Raw genomic sequence first — 8,352 nt, forward strand, 5'->3', positions numbered from 1 at the left:
CTCCTTCCTGATTCCACTTCTTCATATTTTAAAGATCCTTCCTATCTTGTGTGCATAAAATTTAGAACTCTTGGCATATCTGGAGTGACCTACCTCACCCTAAACTTGGCTGATCTGTGGGTGAAAATGGAATAGTGAGGAAGTCAGCTCTTTCTACTATTTGACTTCTTACTCATACTAAATGATTATTTTTATTATTTCGCTTTTTTTTCTCCACTTAGCAGTTCTCAGGGGTTACTTCTGGTTCTGCACTCTTATGATTACTCCTGGCAGTGTTCAGAATATATAGAATATTGGGGTTTGAACCCTGGTCAGCTGCATACAAGGCTTTACCCACTATACTATTTCTCTGGCACTTTGTCTTATTATCTTAATTGGTGATTCCTATACTTAGCAACTATGCTCAGTCAGCTTTTGAGAGCTAATGTTACTTTTATGTAGAATTGTCTTACATACCTAGTTTCACATCTGAATATTAAGCATCAAAATTCAAACTAGCAGTCTAACTATTCTGAAGAAATATATACAGAGGGGAAAATCTATTTTTTACCCTTAGTAAGACAACTAATTTTATAGGCAAAATCAATCTAAAATGTAGAGGGTAAGGTTTACCCCTCAAATATTTTTCTGCTTCTGTATGTCATTTATACCTTAACTTGTACAGGTAGAAGCTTTAACCAATAATAAACTAATTAAATAAAAATGGAAATTTGTTGAATTAGTATATAGTGTCATATCCTGAGCTCTAGATGCAGAATAAAAAGAATCTCATAAGTTCTCTATTGGAGCAAAATAGGGGTAGGTAGTGTTGTGCTGAAAATAGATGAGTACAGGTTTATGTTTGCTTGAGATCTAATCTTTATGATAGGAAAACTTCTGATCAGAAGTTGGTGGGTATAAATCAAATGGATTGAGGAATACAGGTGGTTGGCACAATTTAGGAAGTATTACATCCAGAACACATAGTCTTGATGCTTCACTCTATGATAAGGTTAGTCTAGTAGATTAAACCAATATAATAGGTATCAGGGAAGAGAGGGTGATATTTATGATATAAAGAACTTTTGGTATATGAACATATGGTCAACCAGGCTAATCCCATAAAGAACCAACTCTGAAGGATCTACCTCAAACTTGCAGGTATAATCAGAGAATGGTAAATAGACAGCGAACGTGATCGTTTGTTTATTGACTGCCCTGGGAGTAAGAATTGTTCTATGCATTGCTTAAGAGGAAAACATCAATCACTATAGTTCTATAGACCAGTAAATGGGAAAGACATTTGAAAAGTTAAGAGGTAATCATTTAGGACAGACTAATCTGTTAAATGAAAAGGGTATAGAACTTAAATACATTTAAATGCAAAAACTTCTACTTTTTGTTTTAAGATAGAGTATTGTGCAAAACCATGGCTCCTGCTACATACATAAGAACATCTCAATAAACCCAAATAGCAAAGAACTAAAGAATCATTGCAGAACTAAATTGTAAAAACTGAGTATAACTTCCTAAAAGAGAAAGATTGCTCTCCCTTCCCAGAAGGATGGTAAAAGAAACATCAATCCATCCCATACTGGATAAAAAGAAACCATGCAAGTTTTTTTTTCTTTTTTTTGGGGAGGGGTCACACCCAGCAATGCTCAGGGGTTACTCTTGGATCTGCATTCAGGAATTACTCCTGGTAGTGCTCCGGGGATCATATCGGATGCTGGGAATTGAACCCGGGTTGGCTGTGTGCAAGGCAAATTCCCTACCCGCTGTACTATAACTCCAGCTCCAACCATGCAAGTTTTTATAAATATTTAGCAATATGTATAAATTTGTTGATTAAACATCAAGAGACTTTAGCTAAAGAGGAAAGTCATACTTTCCAATTCTTGCCTACTAAAATTATAAGGTCAGTTTACTGAAGGTGGTGTATGTGTGCGTGCGTGTGTGTGTGTGTGTGTGTGTGTGTGTGTGTGTGTCCTGGTGGAGGGATCAGGAGAGACTAGGGAGATTCTCCCGAGGCACACAATGCCTTGTAGACTTTAGTACAAATATTACAGACATATCTTCATTGTTTTGGCATTGATTTGCGGCTCAGTGGCTGAAGATTCTGCTTTGCAAGTGTGAGACGATGAACTTGATCACCATTGATACCACATGCAACAAATGTGATCCTGGCAGCTTTGCTGTTTGTGTCTGGCAACTCATTGGCCTGAGATCATTGGTGCCATTAGTGGAAGGGTATGGCAGGATCAGAAGTGTGATCCTTGGAGAACATGTGACCAACACAGAGATGCTCAGCAAGTATTCCAACCATTTGGTCCTTGCACCAAAATTAAATGTATGTGCACTGAAACCAAGCATGTATGTGAATCCAGTCAATGCAACAATATCCATAGAGAGTGAGGAAGAATGTCATGGTTTGGAATATAAAAGCAAGTGACTCCAGAGGTACCTTGATGACTACAGACATTTTGGAATGTTTTAATCTTTGAAGCATTTTATGGCTTTAAAATTGCAATTCTTGATCCAGCCATTAAAATAATCACAGTTATAGGTGACCAGAATTTAAATAAAGCCACAGTAAATCCCGATCTAATCTAACTGCATATTAAGTTTTGTCAGCCTGGCACTAGATCACTTGGTACATTCTGTTGATCAAAAAAATTTTACAAAGTTAGTAAAAAATCAAGGGTGAGATGAATAATTTTTTTTGTGAGGACTTGAGAGTATATATTGGTAAGCAAGGGGTTGTTGAGACCCATGCTTATAGATTAGTTATGATATTATGAAAGTCAACTGGTATTAGTGTAATATTTAAGCAGTTAATTCAATTAAATGGTAAATAGCTTACTACTTAAGGTATTAAAAAGCAGTTGTAAATGATTCATTGCTCTAAAAATGAAAACCTTAACTTTTAAGAATAAACAAAAATATTGAAAATAGAGTAATAATGAAATGAAAAATTAATATCATCTTTTGTGGAATATGGATAACATGGTTCTTAGAGAAAATTTTGTAATGTTAAATGCTTATATTCATTAGAAAAGACAAAATATTTTAAAATAAGTGAATTAATACTTAATCTTATAATGTAGGAAACATAGTGTAACTTAAATCTGAAATAGGGAGAAAGGAATTAATAAAGATGAGCAAAAATCAATGAATTACAAAGGTAACATCTAAGAAAAAAATCAACAAAGCAGCCAAGACAAAAGCTATTTCTTTCAAAAACAAACAAACATATTCCCAACAATGAAGCTGACGAAAGAGTGGAACTACTCAAATTAGGATGAAAACTTTGAACTTACATGTATAATAGGAGATAATATAAAAACTTTGTGCCAATAAATTTCACTATTTATATAAAATGAATAAATTTGTCTCCAGCAAATTAGCAGTCATGTCCATAAGCCTCTACTGGCTGGTACCAGATAATCTTGTCATCGGCCACTATCCAAATTGCATGTCCTTTTCTCCAGGAAGGGAGTGTAACATGACACTTGTGATAACCATGCCACTGGAAACCCGTGCCAGGCTGTTTCAGGATGCCCCAGAGGAGGGTTGATGAGAGCCCGCCCTTTCCAAGGGACCCAGCCCCGGCAGCTGAAAACTCCCAGAACTCAGCCGCCTCCATGCTCACAGCTGCTCTCCATGTGTTTGTCTGAGCCTCACCCACAAGTGAACCTATACCTGGACTGTGTGGCTGCATTTATGGCCATGCAACACTTCATACCACATACCCTACCCATACTCCAGAGTACTGCACACATTTAATGGAGTTCCAAATAGGAGGCAACCTATCATAGACGGACATATATTTTTTGCAGATATGTGTGTGTGTGTGTGTGTGTGTGTGTGTGTGTGTGTGTGTGTGTATTATAGAAGGGCTTAATGATCCCTGGATGGGTACAACACCTTGCCATCTTTCCTCTAAGGATACTTTTTTGCAGCACTTTCAGCTGTTTTTCATAACAAACAATACAAAATATATTATTTCGGTTCTGCTTTGGGGCAGGGATTGGGGTTCAGGATGGAAACACCTGGTGTATGGTGGTGGGAAGGTGTAATAGTGGTGGGATTGGTGTTTGAATATTAAATATAATCAAATATTGTGGACTACTTTATAAAATAAAAATTATTTAAAAATGAATAAATTATTGAAGGCATTTAACCAAAAGTTATGCAAGAAGAGATAATATATATTTGCATTCTTTTTAAAAATAATTATATTCCTAAGCAATAACAAGAAAATACCATGAGCATATATCTTTATTGATGAATTCTATCAGATATCTAGAAGAGAAGGAAATTGTTCTTATTTTGTACTTCACATGGCAGAGCCTGGAAAGCTACCTGTGGCATATTCAATAAGCCAAAAACAGTAACAATAACGGGCCTCATTCCTCTGGCCCTGAAAGAGCCTCCAATACTGCATCATTGGAAAGGATGAGTAAGGAGAGGCTGCAAAAGTCTTACGGCTGGGACTAATAGAGACATTACTGGCACCTGCTCAAGCTAATCAATGAACAATGGGATGACAGTGATGCAGTGCAGTGTAATCTTGTACTGTGAAGATATTCCAAAATCTGAAAGGACATTTCAAGATAAGGAAATTGTAGATGGAATGGAGGTTTCTCCAAAATTAAAAAAAATAGAACACTTTTATAATTTCAGCATTTGCTCTTCTAGAAATCCTAACTATTTGAAAAATGCAACTTAAAAAGACATAAGCACTCCATCTACACTGTAGCACTTTTCACATAAGCCAAAGCATAGAAACATTTTAATTGCCTATTGATGGGTAAACAAGTGAATAAGATGTTGCACAGACACACAGTGAAATACTACTCAAATATCACCTTAAATTGAAAACTTCCTATTTATGACAATATGGTTAGAACTTAAAGTAATTATGCTAAGTGAAATAAATAGAAAAAGAGAAAAGAATAAGGTAATTTTTCTCACTTGTGAAAAATACAGAAATGAAGCAAATGATAAAAATCAAACAACTCTACACTCTCTTGGTTACCAGAAGGGAAGAGAGCAGTGGGTGGAATAATGGGTTGAGGAGGGTTGATTAGTTGTTGCTGGAGACTTGTTAGACCTTTGGCAGTGCTATCAAACATTTATTTAAAGATAAGTAAAGTTGTATGCATAAATCTTACTATTGAAATCCAATGTGACCATAAAAAAGTTACAGATGAGTGACTAGTGAGAAAGTACAGCAGATAGAGTACTTGCCTTGACCAGCCTGGTTCCATCTCTGGCACCCTGGATGGTAAAATAATCCCTAAGCACAGAGCTGGGAGTAAGTCCTGAGCACTATTAGGTGTGGCCCTAAATCAAAACAAAGCAAAATTACACGTAAATACACTCATAAGCACGGACATAAATATTTATTTATACATTAACAAATAAAATATAACATTACAGTAATTCTGGGTTGGAGCGATAGCACAGCACAGCAAGTAGGGCGTTTGCCTTGTACCTAGCCAACATGGCTGACCTGAGTCTGATTTCTCCGCCCCTCTCGGAGAGCCCGGCAAGCTACTGAGAGTATCTAGCCTGCACGGCAAAGCCTGGTAAGCTACCCGTGACTTATTTGATATGCCAAACACAGTAACAACGAAGTCTCACACTGGAGACGTTACTGGGCCCACTCGAGAAAATCGATGAACAATGGAAGGACAGTGACAGTGACAGGGATAGTAATTCTACATATCCTCTTAAAACATATCCTGTCCACACTGGCAGAGCCTGGCAAGCTCCCCATGCCGTATTCGATATGCCAAAAACAGTAACTATAACAGGTCTCATTCCCTGACCCTGAAAGAGCCTTTGAAAAGACGAGTAAGGAGAGGCTGCTAAAATCTCAAGGCTGGGATGAATAGAGACGTTACTGGTGTCCACTCGAGTAACTCGATGAACAATAGGATGACAGTGACAGTGACAGTGGCATCCTCTTAAAACATGTTATCAACATTTGTTAAGCCAAGGTAAATATTTTTAATTTTTTTATTTTATAAGGTATTTCACAATATTTGATTACATTTAATATTCAAACACCAATTCCACCATCATTACACCTTCCCACCACCAAATTTGGGATGTTTCCATCTCAAGTCCTGATCTCTGTCCCAAAGCACAACCAAAATAATATATTTTATATTGTCTGTTATGAAGAACCACTGAAAATGCTTACAAAAAAGTATTCATACAGAAAACAGTGTGAAGATTGTTCTACTTTGACAGGGGGCCATATATATATATATATATATATATATATATATATATATATAGCACTGTAGCACTGTAGCACTGTCCTCCCATTGTTCACCGATTTGCTCGAGTGGACACCAGTAACATCTCCACTGTGATACTTGTTATTGTTTTTGGCATATCAAGTATGCCACAGGGAGCTTGCCAGGCTCTGCCATGCTAGTGGGATACTCTCGGTAGCTTGCCAGGCTCTGGGATGGAGGAACTGAACCCGGGCCATGTGCAAGGCAAATGCCCTACCCACTGTGCTATTGCTCCAGCCCAAATATATATATATATATGCATATATATATATATATATATATATATATATATATATGCTCGACTCCAATCCGAGTAGGCTCGGAGATCTCGGCCCCGGAACCCACGTGGCTTTGTCCCTCTGCCGGTACCTTCAGGTGTGCGGAGAGTGGTCTCAGCATGGTGGTGGCTGGTCCTGGAGGTCTTCGGCTGCCGGGGACCCGGTCAGGGCAGGGAGGAAAGCTCAACCCACTCCTCTCCAAGGGGCCCCGGCGAGGAATAGCCAGGCTCAGGGGCAGGAGACTGCACTATTCCTTGCCGGGGCCCCTTGGAGGGGAGCGGGTTGAGCTTTCCTCCCCGCCCCGACCAGGGCTCCAGCAGCCGAAGACCTCCAGGACCAGCCACCACCATGCTGAGACCTCTCTCCACACACCTGAAGGTACCGGCAGAGGGACAAAGCCACGTGAGTTCCGGGGCCGAGATCTCCAAGCCTACTCGGATTGGAGTCGAGCATCCTCCACCCAGATCCTCCAAATTCCAGTAGGCGGGGGTCATACCCACCAACTGGCCCCCTGGCGCCGTGTAATTCCATCAGCGGCCAAGACTCAGAGACTATAAAAACCAGCTCCCAGAACTGCGCGGCCACATTTGTGGCCGTGCGACATTTTATTATGACATCTCATTCCTACTTTGACAAACTGGCAGACTACCAAATGTAGCCTGCCCACACGGCAGAGTCTGGCAAACTCCCCGTGGCGTACCCAATATGCCAAATACCAGTAACAATGATGGGTCTCATTCTCCTAAAGAGCCTTGAATATAATCTCAGGGCTAGGATGAAGGAGACGTTACTGGGGCCTGTTCGAGGCAATTGACGAATAACAGGATGATCTGTGATCTGTGATATATATATATGTATATATATAATATATACATATTTCCCTTTGTTGCCTACTATCTGAACCCCATCAAATGTGGTGTGGTACTCATGGAGAATGGGTAGGGAGTGTCTTATGATGTGTCCAAGAATATGTTCCCTCATGCAGGAGGCTCAGCCTTGAGCGTGGTGGCACTTGGGTTCTGGAGGTGTTCAGATGCTGGGGTGGGGAAGGCTCTCACCCTCCCCCCTCTGGGGTAAATAACCCTTAAGGAGTCTGGTGGCATGGCTATGGCAGACTTCATGTTATTTCGATTTGTTTTTTTACTGTGAAAAACAACCTTAAATCATTACAGCAAAAATTTGCATGATAAAATAAATGCCTTCTAGTGATCAGAACTACAAAATCAGGTAGTAGGTGAGATTTTAACATGTCAGGTGGGTCTTTGTCTTCAGTCTGGTGAATGTTTAAATAGCAGAAAAGAGTAACTGATAGAATTTCTCTCTTTAGGTATTTTTCTGCCTATTTCTCATCTGGTTAGCCTCACTACATTTTTTTTAATTATGTTCTTGTTTTTTTCTTGGCACATCTTAGTAGTTTTTATCTTTCCACATAGTGGTTTCTAAAATGTGTTGATCCTTAATTTTATGGGCAGTTAATAGTTTCCATGAAACCAAGCCGGCTTCTTTATAGCCAAACTTTACAGAATTTTATTGGTCCTGGTATATATAATACTAATATAGTTGAGTGACTTGGAACATTTTCTTTTTCTTATATTTCCCGGACTCTTTACATTGACTTCAGGCATCTTAAGCAATAATGTGTATTTAACTATAGGAATTCTTGAAGAGATAAATGTAGCTTATATACATAGTTTATTTCAAAGCAAAACAACTATCTTTTGTTGTTCTTGCTTTGTTTTTGTTTTGGGAACCACATCTCACAGTGCTCAGTTCTACCTACT

The sequence above is a fragment of the Sorex fumeus genome, unplaced genomic scaffold (genome assembly GCF_029834395.1).
Source record: "Sorex fumeus unplaced genomic scaffold, SorFum_2.1 ptg000265l, whole genome shotgun sequence".
Taxonomy (NCBI): Eukaryota; Metazoa; Chordata; class Mammalia; order Eulipotyphla; family Soricidae; genus Sorex; species Sorex fumeus.